The sequence below is a fragment of the Panthera pardus genome, unplaced genomic scaffold, assembly GCF_024362965.1.
Source record: "Panthera pardus isolate Hobbes unplaced genomic scaffold, ASM2436296v1 HiC_scaffold_8, whole genome shotgun sequence".
NCBI classification, from domain to species: domain Eukaryota; kingdom Metazoa; phylum Chordata; class Mammalia; order Carnivora; family Felidae; genus Panthera; species Panthera pardus.
The window spans coordinates 79,540,695-79,560,657 of record NW_026527013.1 but is presented as its reverse complement, the minus strand read 5'-3'; the positions used below and the strand labels follow the sequence as shown (position 1 = coordinate 79,560,657).

General features: G+C 43.6%; 1 protein-coding gene and 1 long non-coding RNA gene across 4 annotated transcripts in view; one reads left to right on the top strand and one right to left on the bottom strand.

Moving 5' to 3' along the window:
• Positions 1-19,963, top strand: part of LHFPL3 (LHFPL tetraspan subfamily member 3) — a 579,617-nt gene that overhangs the window by 555,580 nt on the left and 4,074 nt on the right. The window lies entirely within an intron of this gene.
• Positions 17,390-18,570, bottom strand: LOC109268111 (uncharacterized). The gene is made up of 2 exons (XR_002080476.2): positions 18,434-18,570; positions 17,390-17,939 (listed from the first exon to the last, which is right to left on the bottom strand). It is a non-coding gene; the product is annotated as an uncharacterized LOC109268111 (long non-coding RNA).

Sequence of the window (19,963 nt, the reverse complement as noted above, 5' to 3'; positions counted from 1 at the left end):
GTCAGGCAGATTACCTCACCAGTACTGACCAGTTAATTCCAGATTGTCAGGTTTAAGATTCCACTCCTAGAAGAGGCCAAAACTGAAATGAAGTTAGGGATCATGTCTTTGGTGACTTGGGCTTAGCACAAGTGGCTCCATTTTGGACTCTTTTTTAAATACATGATAGCTTCACCTCAAATGGAGACGACTTGAGTCTGACTAAAGTCAGAAACAGAACAAGAAAAACAGGCAAAAGTATACATATTATGTAAACTCATAAAGGCAGCCCACTAAAAATTGGGAGAGAAAAGAGGTGAGGAGGAATGGAGCCAAATTCTCACTTTTCTAGAAGAGACTCGATAGATATTGTCTAAACATGACAAATTAATAAATAGGGGGATATTAGCATATTATTTCGACTTTTGAAGTAGCTATGTGCTAAAACTGGAAGCTATGAAAACAGAGTGTCTCCTTGAGGCGGTAAGAGTAGAGAAGGGATGAGGTGAGGCAGTTCTTCTCATCACAGGACCATCCACATGGTTTGATTTTTTCTAACAAGATGCACATAGTGCCTTGAAAAAATAGAAATTTAAAAATTCAAGCTGCTACACTCTACCTGGTTTATTGTACCCACCTCCAAGCTACGTAAGTTCAATCAGTTTCTCTTAGGAAGGCGCAATCCTAATTGTATTTCCAAAAGGTGTTCTTGCCTTCTCCCTTCTCTCCTCATTCAGTCCTTGGGCTCTGGAAACATCTAAAAGGAATATTTCACAGCTCAGCAGAATAGTGCCAAAAGCATCCCTTTGCCCTACCCCTGCAGAGCTGAACAGGGACCCTAAGGAAGGCTCTAAGTAGTCACGGGCCATTAGACCTACTTCTTAATCTGAGCCCCCTCCACTTCCTTCCCTGCATTACAACCCCCTTAGAGCTCAGGGGTAAATGTTCAATTGCTGCCTCCAGAGTAGTCCCGGCCCACCGCTCCTGGCTTGAGGCTTACACATAGGGGCTGAAACGATACCCCTAAATTGGCTGTGTTGGTCCCTTTAGAACTGACAGTGGGTGCCTCCCCACTCTCTCAGTGCGTTCTGAACACTTGCCTGGTGAGAACCTCACTGCCCAGAGCGGAGATATATTGCCAGCAGGAAGGAAGAGATTTCAAGCCAGAGGCCACAGAAGGACCAGCCAGAACCCTACTCTGCCCACACTGCCTCATCAGCCAACCAGGTTTAGGCAGGAATGACTGCCTTTGTACTTTGTTCCATTGTTTAGCTGAAATCGAGGTTGAACGTGGTTCCCAGGAAGGCCTGTAGGGGGTGCTGCTCTTGCTCTCCTGCCTCTGGCTGGTGAGGACAGGATGAGGCGCCAGGAAGCTCACCACCAGCTCAGTGCCTCAGACCAGAGTAGGTGGTCGTTGGATGTTGATTTAAGTTTTTTTTTAATGTCCCATGGTAGATCATTTCTGTGTCTACCACGATTGCTAAAGTACCTGGTGCAGCCATAAAGACAAATCTGTCGATCCTTTCTGCTGATCTGGTGCCGTGCCTGCTTGTACCCCAACTTTCCTCTCCTATCAGAGACCTCCAACTGCCAGAGTAAGAGTCTGGAAGAGTTTTGTGTTTGTTTTCTTTTGTTTGTTTTTAAGAGTCTGTTTTGCACGATCCCTGGATTGGCATTCTGTTGTCCTGGCCAAGAGCCATTTCCCTGAATCACAAATAAAATCATCATAGCCTGGTTGGAGGTTGGGAAGCCTTTCTAAGATCCGGAAACCTGTTCTCTATCTGTGGAAGAATAATGTCCTATTACAGTGAACAAGCAACGGACAAAGGAGAAATGGCATATTCTGTGGGGAGCATTATTCAGCCCTCCTATCTCTGACAGCCACCAAAGGCAACAATAATGAAGAAAAGAGATATAGTGTGGACAGGTTGTTGGGAAATGTCTGCCAAGGGTGGGGCGGGGGCAGGGGGGTGCAGCTCTCCCAGTGACTTTCAATTCCTGCCCTGCTTTGCCTTGATTCTGGGATCCATCTGCTAGACTCGTATTAGCAATACAAGCTAATCCTGCTACCAGGAATCTGAGAAAAAGAAAGGGGAAGTTTTTCTTTCCCATTGTTAGGACTTCTTCCAGTCTTTCTGAGAGCGTTCTTCTTTTTGCAATACTTTGTGTATCGATCACAGATTTTCTTTTCAATGCGTGTTCATTTAACAGGAATGTATTAAGCGATAAATTGAGGAATGCATTGAGGATATGTGGAGGTGCTAAAAGGCATGCTTACAAACACACGCATGGCTATCCCTTCTTTGTACTCACTTTTCAGACCATCTCCTAATCACCCTCTTCGAGAAACAACACAAATCCATGGAGACATTGAAGACGGCAGAATGTTTAGTTTCCTTTTCTTTCCAAGGCATTTAATTTTCAAAATGATAATAGCACATTTTTTCCTAATTACAAAAATAACGCATGCTCAGCTCACTGTGGGGAAAAAAAAGAAAAATCAGACAATACAGAAAGTAAAAAACATCCTAAATCTATCATTCAGAACTTAATTAGCATATCATGGGGTAGATGCATGTTTTTTTCTATGTGTACATAAACATATTTCATTTTCAAAAATAGGATCACACTATTAATAACCTGTTTTCATTTAATATGTTATGGATGTTACTTATTTAGTATAGATCTACATTCAATTTATTTAATTTTGTTAAAAGATTTTATTTTGGGGGGCACCTGGGTGGCTCAGTCGGTTAAGCGTCCAACGTCGGCTCAGATCATGATCTCACAGTTGGTGAGTTTGAGCCCCAAGTCAGGCTCTGTGCTGACAGCACAGAGCCTGGAGCCTGCTTCAGATTCTATGGTCTCCCTCTCTCTCTGCCCCTCCCCCACTCACACTCTGTCTCTCTTTCTCTCTCAAAAATAAACATTAAAAAAAATAAAAAATAAAGATTTTATTTTTAAAGTAATCTCGACACCCAATGCGGGGCCAAAGTCACAACCACAAGACCAAGAGCCACACGCTCCACCAACTGAGCCAGCCAGGTACCCCTACATTCATTTCTTGCTCTATGAAAGTACCACAACTTATTTATCCAAGCTCGTATTTGTGGCATTAAGGTTATTTGTGATTTTTTGGTATGATAAATAATTTTATGTGTACAACTTTATCCTATTTTTATCATAGTATATTCAGAGCATATTTTACAGATGCTCATTAAATGCCATTTATTGGACTTCAAGCTCACAACCTGGTATTATTTGAGACCCCTGTCTCATCTGTATAAGGCAGAGAAAGGAACAGAACTACAGGCAAGACTATCTCTAGACTCAGACTTGTCTAGGCGAGTAGTATCAAAGTAGGATGCTCAAGAAAACATCAGAGCAGGATCCTGTTTGCCTTTGCTATTTATTATCCTTACAATACTACCCAAGGTCAGAACCCTTGAATTAGTTTTCTTATTGGCAAAATGGAATTCATGAGATTACCTGCCAGTTGTGGGTACTTGTGCAGATTGAACACCATAATGTGCATAAAGTACTTAGCACAGTGCCTGACCTACAGTTTGTGCTCAGTAAAGGTAACTGTTATCATCATAGAGAAACCTTAAAATCCCAGCCAATACTCTTACAGGAAAACAAGGATCACAGTTGATTTCTAGGCTTTTCAGGAAGATGTCCTTACTGGGGACATGATTTGACTCAGATTATGATCACATCCATTAAACAGTAAACAGTCCTCTCCTGGGGTTAAATCTGTTGGGCATTCCCTCCTCCCCCAAGCCAAAGACTTTCCCCAAAATGGAGTTGTATTTCCAGCACTTGGAGATCATCCTTAGTGCCCATAAAACCCTCAAGAGTTATTTTAAAGTGCTTAATTCCAAATAAGCGCTTAGAAACTATTTGCACTTCTTAGAACTAAGATCTTTTTCAGTTGAGTGTTCAATGCTGACCTTGATTTCTCAAACACCACCATAAAATACGTACAATGTCCATTTCACAAATGAGCCAAAGCTACGGCAAGTAAAATTTCTTGGCCACATCTAGGAAGTGGCTGACCCAGGATTCCAACTTTTTGAAGATTCCAAAGCCCAGGTGCTAACAACCTTAAACTTGAATGTAAACAAGAATCACCTGGGATTAAGTCAAGCCAAGATCCTGGAATCTACATGTTCACAAATACCCAAGTGATTGAGATCCAAGAAGATCCAGAGGCCACATCTGGAGAAGCAGTGCCCTTGGCCATACACCATTTACAGAAGTCCAGGTCTGAGGCAGGGCTCTCTAAGGCCATAGGACTTTTTTTCTCCCAGTCATCACCAAAGCAGCTTTACTGAAACCTAGACCATGGATCCTAGACCATGGTTGGGACACACCTGGTTTCTGGATGATTCTATATTCTCTGTTGCAGTTGTCTTTATCATCTCCCTAGGTTAGAGTCAAATCAATTGCAGTGGTCTTTCCTTCTCTGGAACCGTAATCATCACTCTCTGTGCCATCTGACCTTGTCCCCTGCTGACCCAGGCGGCTTTGCTACTTCACATCAGGTTTTTAATGCTTTATGTCTGTGTGAGAGAACATGGTGAATTGGGAAGGTTTATGATTTTGTATATGTAATTGAGGCAGGATGGGGGTACAGCAATAGTTTTCAAACTCAATTCCATGAATCCTTAGAGAGCTGCTGAGGTACAATACAGAGGAGGGCGGGGAAGTAGGGGAAAACCTGGGAAGGGTGGCTTCTGAGCCCTAGGCGGAGGCAGCTGACCTCAATTCTGTTTCATATTTAGAACTGGAATTCCTAAAAGAGTAACTTGAAAAAAGTTTTCCTCTGGAAAAAAACAGAAAACCTAGTGGAGAAAGAACACTAGTGTAACCCAGAATTCATTCATTTTCTTTCTTTCTTTCTTTCTTGCTTTCTTTCTTTCTTTCCTTCCTTCTTTCTTTCCTTCTTTCTTTCCTTCTTTCTCTCTCTCTTTCTTTCTCTCTTTCTTTCTTTCTAGAGACAGACAAATGAGCAGAAAAGGGGCGGGGTGGGGGTAGGGTAGAGGATCTGAAACAGGCTCCACAATGACAGCAGCAAGCTGGGTGCAGGGCTCCAACTCAGGAACCGCAAGATCAAGACCTGAGCCCACATAGGACGCTTAACCAGCTTAACTGACTAAGCCACCCCAGCGCCCCTAGCCCAGAATTCTAATCCAGGTCTTCAGCTAACTAGCTGGATGACTTTGGGCAAATTTTATCTCCTTGGTCCTCAGAGTGCTTACCTGCCAACAAAGAAAAACAAAAGGATGGATTTGTGGATACTTGTCTTAGCTTGGGCTGCCATAACAAAGTACCACAGAGTGGGTGGCTTAGACAACAGCAATTTTCTCACAGCCCTGGAGCCTGGAAGTCCAAGATCAAAGGTGCAAGCAGGTTTGATTTCTCCTGAATCCTCTCTCTTTGGCTCGCAGATGGCCATCTTCTTGTTATGTCCTCACATGGCCTTTGTTCTTTTTTTTTTTAATGTTTATGTATTTATTTTGAGAAAGAGAGCACACACAAGTGGAGGAGGGGCAGAGAGAGAGGGAAAGAGAGAATCCCAAGCAGGCTCGGCACTGTCAGCATAGAGCCCAATGTGGGCTCGATCTCACGAACCATGAGATCATGACCTGAGCCAAAACCAAGAGTCGGACACTCGACTGACTGAGTCACCCAGGTGCCCTACATGACCTTGTTCTATGCAGTTCATGCCTCTGGTGTCACTTTCTTTTCTTAAAAGGACACCATTCCTATTGGATCAGAGCCCCATCTTTGTGACCCCATGTAACCCTAATTACCTGCTTAAAGGCCCTATCTCCAAATATAGTCACATTTGGAAGTTAAGGCTTCACCATGTGAACTTTGGGGGACATGATTCGTTCCATAACTATGCGTAAGGCTCTTTTCTAGAAGCACCAGAGGTTTGGAGTGCCTGAGTGGTTCAGTGGGTTGAGTGTCCATCTCCTGACTTCAGCTCAGGTAATGATCCCAAGGTCATCTTATCGAGCCCCCTGTCAAGCTCTGCATTGAATGTGGAGCCTGCTTAAGACTCTCTCTCTCTCTCTCTCTCTCTCTCTCTCTCTCTCTCTAAGAGGAAGGAAGGAGAGAGGGAGGAAGGAGGGAGAGAGGGAGGAGAGAAATGAAAGAGGGAAGGAAAGGATAAAGAAGCACCAGAAGTTTGCTGAGCGTCTATTATATGCTGAACCCTGCTTGGGTGTTTGGGACACAGGCTCACCAGCAGTGGCCTTTGCACTCACAGTGCCCACTGTATTGAAGGACTAGGCTCTGATAAGGGATGATTGAGGCACCCTGTGGGCCTTCCAGGGAAATGACTTGAAATGAGGTTTGAAACATGAGAGGGTGTTCAGCAGCTTGAAAATGGAGGGAGGGCATTTCCAGCAGAAGGGATGAAAGCCAGGAGGATCCATTCTGAGGCCTGCAGGTCACATTAAGTGAGGGGAGCACAGTCTGAGGTGAGGAACCAGTGAGGGGAGGTTGGAGCTGTGAAGAAAGGCCATGGAAGGCCTCGTGGGTGATGTTGAGCTACAAGATCCATTCCATTAGCAAAGAGTCTCCCCTGAAAAGTTTTAAACAGAGCACGACCTATTCAGTTCTGCATTATAGAAAGCCCTTAAACTCTACAACCCAACTGATCTGTGGCTCTCCCTTACCATTCTGTCATTCACGGCTAACTGATGTCAGCCAATCAGTGATGGATCACATATTTACTAAATGCGTTCATTCTTGGCTACTTCTCTAAAGAGGACGGTGGAATGTGTGTGTGTGTGTGTGTGTGTGTGTGTGTGTGTGTGTGTGTGTGTGTGTATGCACGTATGCATGTTTGATTAGACCTTGATTGCCTTCTAGACTCCACAGCCTACTTCCCTTTGGTCTAGAGAGGAAGCTTACATCATACTTGAATGTCTTAGTACAGCAAAAACCCACATGGATAATTAGGATCAGGGCTATTATTTGTGGTAATAATGGCAATGTAAAGCCTTGTGATCCTGAACTCTCTGCCTGCTAAAGTCTCACTCAAGCCCATAGGTCCATATCCTGAAGAACAAGCGAGAGGTGTTGAAGAGTGGCGCCTTACCATAATTTCACAGAAGCCTGTAGATTAGTATGAAAGAAGACAAGAGAGCATCAGTTCGGTTTTATTAGGTAATAATTAGCAAATCCCTTCTGATAACACTGATTTTAGCACTCTCTAAGAATATTTATTTGTTTATTTATTTAAATGTTTTATTTATTTATTTTCAGAGAGAGAGTGTGTGAACGGAGGAGGGACAGAGAGAGAGACACAGAATCCGAAATAGGCTTCAGGCTCCAAGCCATCAGCACAGAGCCCAATGTGGTGCTTGAACCCACGAGCCGTGAGATCGTGACCTGAGCTAAAGTTATTCAACCGACTGGGCCACCCAGGCACCCCTAAGAATTTTTTTTAAATAGTCCCCTCCTCTGACTTCGGCTCAGGTCATGATCTCACAGTTTGTGAGTTCGAGCCCTGCATTGGGGTCTCTGCTGGCAGCACATAGCCCACTTAGGATCCTCTGTCTCCCTTTCTCTGTGGCCCTCCCCTGCTCGCGTTCTTGCTCTCAAAAATAAACATTTAAAATAGTCCCTTCCCTCTTATAAATTCTGTGCTAAAAGAGTACAGGCATTAAATAAAGCAATCTGATGCCCAAATATGGACATATCAATATATGTTATTCAGGTAATATATTTAAAAACAAAATCTTCCCCCAACCCAGAAAATTTCTCCATAACAGTAGTAGAAAAAGAAAAAGGGTTTTACTACTGAATAAGCATTAAACCGGAATGTGACACACAGCACATGTAGCCTGCTAAGAGGTTGCGAAGACAGAGTGAAATTTCACCTTTTTATGTAGCCAAGCAGATGCAACCCATTACATGCATGGTGTCAGGATAAACGGTGACTAGTCCTCAAGACCACTGATTATAGATGGTTCACCCTAGATTGAGCTGGTTAATTGAGGGTGACCATCTGTATTAACTGGTTTTATGCACAGGAAAAACAAGCTCCCCTTTATGACAGAGGTAGTTCTGCAACGTATAGCAGGTGCTGCTGAGGTAGGCCCGCTACCCCCACAGAAACCGGGAGACAGGACAGTGCTCACCCTTGCTGTTTACATTTCAGAGACATGGCTCCCGTCCTTGAGAAAGACATTCCTGAGTCCTAAAGCTGTCAAGAGCCTTATTTGGTTTCTAAAAAGATTTACACACGTTTCAGACACAGAGAAAATTTGCAATTGCAAGATTTCAAAATCCTCTAAGAAAAGTAGAGGGGCTAGGTGGGGACCCAGTAAAACTCCACTTCGCAGCAATAACAATTGCAATAACAACTAACAGTGCAAATACTTAACATGGTACTCACCATGTGGTAACTTATTTCATGCCCACAACGGCTCTGTATGCAAGGCTTGTCTACCTTCATTGTACACATGAGGAAATGAAGCCAGATCCTGTGCTCAAGGTCACAGAGCCAATAGGTAGTGAAGTTATAGTCCACACCCAGACAGTCTGTGGCCATCGTCCCCAGTCTGAACCCTGGGGCCATCTTGTTTCAGGGAAAAGTAACTGCTTACAGGATTTACTGTTGGTTAGTGTGTGTGTGCGCGTGTGTGTGCGTGTGTGTGTGTGTATAGTATTTCTGGAATGACAGAGTGCTACTTATACTATTGTGCATTTTCTTTAATGTTTATTTTTGAGAGAGGGGGAAGGGCAGAGAGAGAGGGAGACAGAGGATCCAAAGCAGGCTCTGTGCTAACAGAGCCCAATGTGGGCTCGAATCCATGAACCATAAGATCATGACCTGAGCCAAAGTCAGACACTTACACCGACTGAGCCACCCAGGTGCCCCAACTATTGTGCATTAAAAAAAAAAAAACAACCTGCCAACATTTACTGAGCTCTTTCTGTTTGCACAGTTTGCCCATTAAGTCCTAAAAACCTTATAAGCATCATCTTGGTCAGTCATTCTGGTCAGGACAGACTTCAAATGAAGTACAGAAAGATTAAGGAACTTCTCTAAAATTACCGAACCAGTAGACGGTGGAATTAGAATTCAAAGCTAGAGAAAATGGCTTCAGAACACATACATTTAATCAATAAACGATATGCCTCCAAGAAAATGAGGAAATTTATATTATCAAGGAAGGCCAGTTGACTCTCAAGATAGTGTTTGGAGAAGAGAACACCTGTGAATCTGAGCTTGAGAGAGAGAGCAAGCACACCTCAGGGAAGAGAAGTATGGACAGAAGCAATGAACAGGAAAATGATACAAATTATCAGTCTTTCCCTGAACAGGAAGGAGAAGCAGCTTAGAGGAAAGTGTGTGAGGCTGAATATTCAACGTCAACAGAGACAAATTTATTATTTTGTGAAGCCAACACATAGTTGGATTGCATGATTTGCAGTTTCATGTGTGGTAATACTCAATTTGGTTTTGCTTTTATTTATTTATTTACTTTTTAAGTTTATTTATTCTGAGAGAGACAGAGACAACGTGAGCAGGGGAGGGGCAGAGAGAGAGGGAGAATCCCAAGCAGGCTCCGCACTGTCAGAGCAGAGCCCAACGTGGGGCTCAAACTCACAAAACTGTGAGCTCATGACCTGAACCAAAATCAAGAGTCAGATGTTCAACTGACTGAGCCACCAGGCACCCTGCTTTTGTTTATATTTTTAAGGGATGTCATGACCACATAGTGAAGTGTTAGTCATGAGCTAGGTCATAAAATGGAAAGGCTAACCAATCATGAAAAATTTCAGAAGATCGCATAGAAGTCGCTAAACTGGGGATGGCACATTAATATTGATTGACACCAGGTTATGGGGTGCCTGGGTTGTTCAGTCAGTTAAGCATCCGACTTCAGCTCAGGTCATGATCTCACGGTTTGCGGGTTTGAGCCCCGCAACGGGCTCTGTGCTGACAGCCCAGAGCCTGGAGCCTGCTTCGGATTCTGTGTCTCCCTCTCTCTCTGCCCCACCCCTGCTCATGCTCTGTCTCTCTCTCTCTCTCAAAAGTAAATAAACATTAATAAACATTTTTTAAAAATTTTTTAAAGATTGACACCAGGTGTATTCTTGTGAAGTGCACTGAGAATTCAGGATGCTTCACTCTTACTCTGCCAGGCATATTTTTGGGGGGCTTCATTAGTAAAAGCCTTTCAGCCTGTATACAATATGGAATGGCTCCATGTTAAAACTGGACGGTGAATATTATTGGGATTAATACATCAACACAAACATTCTATCGTCAACACATCTACCGAGGAATTGTGCCTGTTTTCTTGGTGTGTAATAAATCTACGGTATTTCTTTATGGGGCCAAGAAGAGGAAAAAAAGAAATGTTTGTGAATTAACAATCAAAATTCCTTCTCATGAATTAGTTCCTAGAAAAGGTCACACAGGAAAGCCTCGTGCCTGATATCAAAGTCCAATTGTCTGCTGCCTACAAGAATAGCACAGAATTATCAGCACCTGATCCTTACGCCACTTTCTGCCCCTCCTCAGCCAAGAAGATCTTGGCCAGGAGAACAGTTTTAGCAAATATCTTCCCTGTGTTAAAATCAATATGTCGTATCGAAAAGGAGGTAGGAAATTAAAAAAAGAGATAGCAAGAAAGGCAGAGAATATAAAGGTGTTTTGTTTTAAGAATCTAGGGGAAGAAAGGAAGGAAATGTGGTAGGACTGTCTCAGATTGTACGTTTTTGATTTCCCAGATACCTCTTTACACACATAAATGTATATTTACAGCTGAGTTTTAAAATCTCTATCTTGCGGGCTCAGGGCCCAGGAGGAGAGGGCCGCTCCCACACCTCTGCTCCTTCATGGTGCCGGAAGGAATGGAAAGCCTCTAAAAGTCCACACTGAGGTTGCAGGTCACTGAGTACCTCTGCCAGTCGCTAAAGATTTGTTTGGCCAGGTTTTTCATAGATTCCTGTGCCTGGTCTGGTTTTATTCATTTCTTTAACAAACAGTGTTTGAGCACCTATGGTTTACCGAGCGCCTCATTAAGCTGGGAATACAGAGATGAAGGGGGCATAGTTTCTGACTCAGGGGGTCACTTGGCATCACCTGGGAGATAGTTGGACACGCAGAGTCTCAGGCTTTATAAACCCCAGGTGTACTGAATCAAAACCTGCATTTTTAGCAAGATCACCAGGTGATTCTTAGCCATATTGAAGTTTGAGAAGCACTGACTTGGATTATTAGCAGGGACAGAGGAGTCCTTTTCTATTTCTTAACTTCTCCATTGTGTCGACCGAGAAAGAATTCCCTGAAGATTTAAGCCAACAAGCATTTATGTGGGCATTAGAATTGCAATTCAGGAGACACAGACTCGGGTGGAAACCTGACTCTTGTTCTGAGGTACAACAGAAGGGGCAGAATTGTAAAGCCTAAAGGTCATAGGTCCAGTTCTCATTCAGGTCTTCTATATAAAACAGAGATTGAAAGTAGGTTAACTAGGATTGGTTGGGATGATGTGCAAATGAAGGATGGAAACCAGTCGATTAGATGGTCCCTTTTGGAAGCATGCTCAGGATTCAGGTCTCATGGTGAGGAGGGAGTTAAGTCCAGGCTGAGGGCTTGCGGCTGGCAAGAAGTTCATGGTTCCTGCCATTCATGGTTCCTGCGATGCACAAATTCCTTCTCCCTTTTGGCCTCCTGAAGGCTTGCTGGCTGCATTTTGAAATCTCCCTTCATAATTGGCTCAGAAGTATTTACTGATCACCTGTCATAGATCAGGCTCTGAGTTAAGAGCTACGGGTACACTGGTGAGCAAGACAGAGGAGGTCCTGAGAGCCTGGGCTCACATTCTAATATGGGGGGAGGAGAGAAGAATAGGAAACAAGAAAATAGGTGGATAGTTAGATTGTGAGCAGTTCTGTGAAGCAAATAAACTATCAATATAACAGAAAGAAACCAGAATGAACTCTAACAGGGAGAGTGGTAACTTCAGGAGTAAGTTATTTCCATTTTGTATCTTGCTTTCTGTTCTAAAAAGGTAAACAGTCAGTGCTCCTACCTGAAAAGAGCCAAAGATTATAATTTAGTAGTCCCCCCCCTCCACACCCTTCTCTGCAGTGGATGCCTGAAACCACAGATAGTATCAAACCCTCAAATACATATATATGTTTTTTCCTAATTTTATATATCTGTGATAAAGTTTATAAATAAGGCACAGTAAGAGATTAACAACAGTAACTAATAAAATAGAATAATTATAACAATACACATCATAAAAGTTATGTGAATGTGGTCTCTCTCAGAGTATCGTGTTGTCCTGTACTCATCCTCCTTGTGATGATGAAAACTGGTAAAATGCCCACATGATGAGATGAAGTGACATGAGTAACGCAGCCATTGTGACCCAGTGTTAGGCCGTGATTGACCTCCTGACCCTATGTCAGAGGGCAGTCATCTGCTTCCAAAGAAATGGAAGCCACAGTAAGTAAAACCACGGATGAGGGGCAACTCCTGTACCTTTTCCTTCTTTCCTTTCTCCCGGCTCCCCATCCCTCTGCCTCAGTAGCGATCACTAAAACTACAGATGCCTCCAGGCAGCCACAGCCACATGCACTACCTCAATCCCAAATACAAATTTGGATGCAAAGTAAATTATAGCACCCAGAAAGAAGGACTGGTGTTGCCTGTCCGGTTAGAGTAAGAAGACATTAGAGAGCATGGATAGACTGGTAACTGGCAGGTGGCTTCCTATCCAGCTGTGTTCCTGCAGCACTGCAGGCAGGGTTAGGGACTGTCCTGGTAGAGGCTGATGAGTGGGAGGGTGGCATGCAAGTAAAGATGAATTAGACCCTGGTTTTCATCAACCCACTGGTCAATTACACAGCAAACAATTCTAACAAACTCAAACCCTCTAATCACTTACAAAGTTAGTGGTAATCAAACGGCAACCAAAATCAGTATTAGATTTTTTTCTGAATTCAGCCCCAGAGTATGTTGTGAGCATGCATTTACCTTCACAAATTCAAACCCCCTGCAGTTAGACCAGTTGAGGGACAAACTAATGATTGCCCAAAGAGAGCCTATGGATAGAACAATAAACTGGAGGTTGGGGTTTGAGGTATTGCTTCTCTAGAAATAGTGTCAGGAAGGAAAAAACAAGTCAAAGATGGCAGGACTCTCTCTGACCTGTGAGTATTGTGCCTGCCGTCCAGCCACACGTGTCATTTACAGCATACTTAATACAACAAATCTAAACCACAACTGGAGAAAGGGCTTTGCCCACTGTTCCAGTTATGTATTGCTGTGTTAACAAACTCTCCCAAAACTTAGTGGCTTAAAACTTTGTCAAAGTTTCATTGGAAAGGAGCGCCTGGGTGGCCCAGTTGGTTAAGCATCCGACTTCACCTCGGGTCATGATCTCACGGTTGGTGGGTTCAAGCCCCCCCCCACCACCACCCTGTCGGGCTCTGTGCTGACAGCACAGAGCCTGCTTGGGATTCTCTCTCTCTCTCCCTCTCTTTCTGCCCCTTCCCCACTTGATAAACATTAAAAAACAAAAAAACAAAAAAAAACTTGCCAGTACTCAGAAAATGCTCAACATCACTAATGCTCAGAAAACTGCAAATCAAAACCATAATGAGATATCACCTCACACCCATTAGGATGGCTACTGTTGAATTACAAAAATTCAACTGAGTAAATTTTAAAGATCTAATTGTCTTTATTAATCGATTCATGAGTTGGGCAGCATCTCATCTAGCAAGTAGAGGAGAACTCCAAAGCGTACAGAAAAGAAAATGTTTTTAAAGAGAGAGAGCAGGAAAAAGGAAATCATTAGCAAAGAATCCATTGTTTTAGGCAAGGTCACCTTCCTAGTGGGAACAGAGGGGGTCTATCAGTAAATTCCCTTCTGCTGACAGGCAATTCCCATGTTGACTGATTAAAGGTTAAAATTGCAGTTAGGTTGGGGCTTCTGGCTGGCTCAATTGGTGGAGTGTGCAACTCTTGATCTCAGGGTTGTGGGTTCAAGCCCCATGTTGGGTATAGATATTACTTAAAAATAAAATCCATTTTTTTAATGTTTATTTATTTTGAGAAAGTAGGGGAGGGATAGAGAGAGGGGGGAGAGAGAATACCAAGCAGGCTCCATGCTGTCAGCACACAGCCCATACCAGGGCTTGTGAACCCATGAACCATAAGATTATGACCAGAGACAAAATCAAGAGTCAGACACTCAGCCAACTGAGCCACCCAAGTGCCCCCCCAAAAATAAAATCTTTAATGAAAAAAAAACTGCAATTAGATGAAGTATTAATTCTTGGTTTACTGACTTGGGGCCTTAACCTAACTGATGCCAGGGCGCCTGGGTGGCTCAGTCAGTTGAGCATCGGACTTCAGCTCAGGTCATGATCTCATGGGTTCCTGAGCTCAAGCCTCACATCAGGGTCTCTGCTGTTGGTGCAGAGCCTGATTTGGATCCTCTGTCCATTCCCCTCTCCATACCTCCCCCGCCCATGCTCTCTCTCTCTCAAAAATAAATAAACATTTTTAAAAAACTAACTGATGCCATTTTGGGCCTGTGGTTTTATTTTTAACATGGCTGTCCAAAAAAAAAAAAAAAAAAATAGAAAATAAGTGTCAGAGAAACATGAGGAGATTGAAACTTTTATGCACTCGGTAGGATTGTAAGATAGCTCAACAGTATGGAAGTTCCTCCAAGAGTTAAAAATAGAACTACCCTATGATCCAGAAATCCCACTTCTGGGTATATATTCAAAAGAATTGAGAGCAGAGTCTTGAAGAGGTATTTGTACATCCATATTTATAGCACTATACCCCAAAACTGGTGTCGCTTTTTGGTAAGTGTTGAGCCAAAGGACACAACCAAAGCCAAAGAGGAGAAAAGGAAGGGTTGTACTTGCAACAAGTAAGAGCACCAGGGATATTTCCCAAAGTAGTATCTCCCTGAACAACAAAATTGGAGACGTTTTAAGCCAAGGGTATGTGCATGGAAGGACTTCACAAAGGGGTGGTCCATATGGAATTGGGTCAAAAGTTACCCTAGGTTAACAGAGTCCAAGTCCTAGGTGATTGAAATCGCAAGACCAGCGAGGGTCCACATCATTAATTCTCTGACTGGAATTAGTCCAGTGTTCCAAGTCCTCAAAGGGGTTTAAATACTGCAAAAAAACAACTCAAGAATGTATGTTAGGTTAATTTTTTTAGGTTCTCTCCTGGCCTGGTAGTGGCTGTTTGTTTTTACATTCTTTTGTTCCCTTAAAATCATCAACTACTAAAGTCTATTTTTCTACAATTTTAACATAACCCAGAAAGTTCTGCAAGAATGCTTGGGCAGGTAGTGCTGGTCAAGCATAGATCACAAAATAGTTAGGGGTCTAAAATGACTTTTATTATGTCATGAAAGTGTCAGGAGCAAGAATTCCTGTCCCCTCAAAGGTCATTCTAGCTGGACCAAAAATCAAGTTGACATGAGACAAATTAACAGGAGAAAATCAAATTTAATAGGCATTTGCAGGGAATCCACATCAATAAAATCAAATTTCATAGATGTATGCTCAGGGATCCACATAGACATGGAAATCCCAAAGACAGGCATAATGGGGTGTGTGTCATTCTGAACTAAGGAGAAGGGGGTAGGGGCCTGGAATATCCAAGGAATATGCATACAGGGCAATAAGAAGGAGCAGATGTTTGGTAATTAGATGTTTGCCTTAAGTGACCATACAGATGGGTCACTCAGATAAAATTGATCTCTGTTAAAAAAGCTTATTCTGGGGCTCCTGGGTGGCTCAGTCGGTTAAGTGTCCGACTTCAGCTCAGGTCACGATCTCACGGTCTGTGAGTTTGAGCCCTGCATCGGGCTCTGGGCTGACGGCTCGGAGCCTGGAGGCTGCTTCTGATTCTGTGTCTCCCTCTCTCTCTGACCCTCCCCCATTCATGCTTTGTCTCTCTCTGTCTCAAAAATAAATAAACATTAAAAAAAATTTAAAAAAAAAAACACAAAAACGCTTATTCTGGGAAAGACCCCCAATTTAGATTCTGAGTGGTTAAGGAAGGGACAAAATGTTCTCTTGAGCCTACAGAGTCTCAAGTGTCTTCAGCTCAAAATAATCCCCATGCCAAAATGGCACATTCGGGGGGGGGTGCTATCTTCAACCCCCTCAAAAGTTAGGTCTCATCTTTCTTTTTCCGGAGACCCCTAATTCTTTCTGCTTACAGCAGCACAAATTCACAGTAGCCAAAAGATGAAACAACCCAGATATCCATCAACAGGTGAGTAGATAGATAAATTGTGGCATATACATACAATGAAATATTACTCGGTCTTTAAAAACAAAGGAAATCCTGCCACATGCCACAACATGGATGAACCTTAAGGACCTTAGGCTAGTGAGATAAACCCGTCACAACAAGACAAATACTGTATGATTCCACTCGTAGGAGCTATCTAAAGTGGTCCAGTTCATAGAAGAAGAAGAAAATGGCAGTTATTGAGGGATAGGGGAAGGGAGAAAAGAAGAGCTGTTGTCTAATGGGTGTCGAGTTTCAGATTTGCAAGATGGAAACGTTCTGGAGATCTGTTTCACAACAATGTGAAGGTACTCCACACTCCCGAACTGTATACTTCAAAGCGATTGAGATGGGGAGTTTTATTTTATGTGTTTTTTTGCCACTACAACAAAAAATAAACCGCCAGTACTCTTAAAGCCCAGATTCAAAGGGAGGGGAACATAGAGGCCACCTCTCAATGAGAAAAAAGGTAAAGAATCTGCAGCCATCTTTAATGTGCCCACCATGGAGCACATCACGTGGAGAGCACCTGCGGACACAGATAGTGACATATTATGTCCAGGGGGCTGTTTCAGCCTCCCAGAGAGGAAGGATGTTGGAAGGCTCTCTTAGAGGTGGGTGCAGTTTGAAACAATGGAGCGGGAAGAAATGGCAAAGCTTCTATAGCCAATGAGAAAAAATGGCCTGGAATGCCTCCCTTCCTCATTTTCACAACAAAGATTCAGCAAGCCGTTCTACTAAAGCCTGACCGCTCCCACCAAGCGTTTTTCTCATTCAGACAGGCTGCCCCCCAGCTCTCCTGACGGTGGGGGCTCCGGGCCCTAATTGAATAGGTTGATAGGAACAATCAGCAGAAGCGGACCACAGGAGACCTTTCAAAGCCCGCAAACACATAGAAAATTCAACAACGCAGCATTTAGATAGTCTGGACAATGTGGCCATTATAAATGCCGCTCTCATGAGCAGCGATTCAAATGACAGCTTCGAAAAGGATTTGCAAAGAGCCCTTTAGAAATGGAACATGGGCAACTCAGAGCCCATGACGTGTTACAAGGACAAACCCGACTGAACAAAGATCCAAAGCAGCGTTGAATGGCTTATTTATTCAGTTCTGTTCTGTACGAACCTGGGAGAATATGATATCTTTTAAATTGCCTCCCCTGAGCTATGCAATAGCCATGGTGCATGGGAAATGTTAGCAAAATTCCGGAAAAAAGGGGGAAAAACCGATGTTTTACAAAGCAAAGATCACAGTGTAACCACACTAGGGCTTCCACGGAATTCTGCAGACTACCCTGGTATCTCATAGTCGTTGGTCTGAACGAGTAATGGCCACATCCAGAGAGGAAAACCCTGCCTTTTATCCTCTTCCGCCTACTGGTTTCCCCAAATCTGTCTGGAGGGCCAACCCTTTCCCAGCCTTCAGGTGGGAGATTCCTCACTGTGCATCCTAGTTAAGTTATTATGGTGGCATTCTAATTTTACCACTCCCAGCAAAGTGTTTTCCTGTTATGGTGTGGGGAGTGTTTGTATTCCGGTCACCACCAGAAGGAATATGCTGGTTATTTTTAGCCTTGCAGTCTGCAGAATTCTCAAGTGCCCTGGGGTTCCTGTTGCATGGTGGTGTCGTGCACTAGGAAGAAAAAATACACAGCGTTAGTAATGTCCAAGTAACTCAGACTCCAAGCACATATTCCCAGGACGCCTCATGATCAGCAGCCCGCATGAGGAGAAGGCAAATTGAGGCATCTCATGTGCAAAATGTCAGGAGGCGCTCGGTCGTAAATCTTCTACCCTATGAGCCTCACTGGCCTCCTCCTAGTCCAGCCTGGCTCTGTGGCTTCTCTCATTTCCCGTTCACTCCTCAGCTCCCTGCCCAGTGTTGACACTGCTGGTGGGGAGTGTAGTTCCAGTGCTAACAATAGTCAACAAAGAAGAGAGCTTTCAGAAGGAAAGGTTGAACAATCAATGGTAAGGCTAGTGAGGGATCCAATGAGGGATTTGGTCGCATGGAGGATATGGGTGACCCAAGATCACAGCAGATCCAAGAAGGGTTGGTGATGAATGACTCATCTTGGCCGGCCCCTAGACAGGTTAGACCCCAAATGGCAAGGTGTAGACAGGAACCTTGTAAGATTGCCTCCAGATGTTCCTTCTTACAAGAAGCCTCAGGATCTTCCCAGGGAGATGCCTATCCTACAGGAAGCGTCCTTCTCCTCCTCAGGCTTGGGTATCGGTGCTCTGGGGGCTGATTAAAGCCTTTACCCACCCCCACCCCCAGCCCCAGCCCACCTCCGTGGTCTGCTCTCTTCCCAGCCCACTGTGATGTCATAAAGCCAATTTAGACAGCTTAGAGCCAGGGAAAGGAAGAATCACTGGTTCCTGGATGCCAAGAAATAGTTCACACCAAAGCAGGCTTTCTGTCATGAAATCAGGGATATATTTATTTGCAAACATCAAGAAAGTGAGGACAACCCTCTTGCCTCCCTCTTCCCCTGCATCACACATATATGGCCCTGTCACTTCCATATCCTACTGATGGGATTTTAGAGTGATGAGAGGGTCTGGAGCTGACAGCCAAGAAAGAATTCTTGAGGTGCCTGTGGTGCAAAAGGGAATTTTATTAAAGCGCGGGATTAGGACCTATGGGCAGAAAGAGCTGCACTGGGGTTGTGAAGAGTGACTGATTATACACTTTGGACTTGGGGGGGTAAGGGCAAAAGGGAGGCCTCCAAAGGGACTTTCATATGCTAAAGAGGACTCAGAAGATACTGGAGGCCTTGCTATTGTCAGGCTAAGGTTGTTTTCCCTCTAGTAAGGCATTAACATTAAGATAGTAGGGAGTTCCTGGAGAAATGTTATACTCCGAATTTGCCTCCAGTATTTGCAGATTATAAAGAAATTTGATTTTACCTACCATTTCCTTCTTACTTTTGTTCCCCACATGAGGGGAGAGTGATGTTGGGATTCCAGGAAACTGAGTCTACAGGTTTCTGGAGATTTGGCGATTGATAAGATTGCCTTTTTCTTGTAATTTACTAAGACATTTGTAAACTGATGGAGACTCACATCCTGTATGACTGTGACCTCTATCAGTTAACTATTTGTTTTCTTTCCTCTCCTTTGTTCTTGGACAGTCAGAAGTGACTGAGGAATATCACACATATCTCACTGTGGTTGGGGGGCGGGGAGTTAGCTTGTGCTTTGTCCTCAGCCTGCCTTATGCTCCCTCATCACTACCTTCTCTTCCATGTGCATAGCCACTTTGCACAACCCATTACCCTGTTCTCGTTCATTTATTTACAACTCACACCTACTCCTTCCTCTCCCCCATCCCAGCTAGCACCTTTCATAGATCTTACTGGAAACCCCAGGCATTGAGCTTTGTGAATTTTACACAGAAAAATATTCAGAGTGAAGAATGCTAGAGAAGTGGAATTATGGACCGACACACCTGACTTTGAATTCTATCAAACAAGACCATCTCCAGGGCAGCAAGCAGAGACCTCTCAAGGTTCAGAAGCACCTATAGCTGTGTGTAAAACCCATGGGTTGCTTATGCTTCTTTTAATAATATCAAAGGAAAGCATTCCCTTCCATAGGGCTTCTACTAGCATGATGCAATCTCAGAGAATCATTACAGATTAATCATCGTTA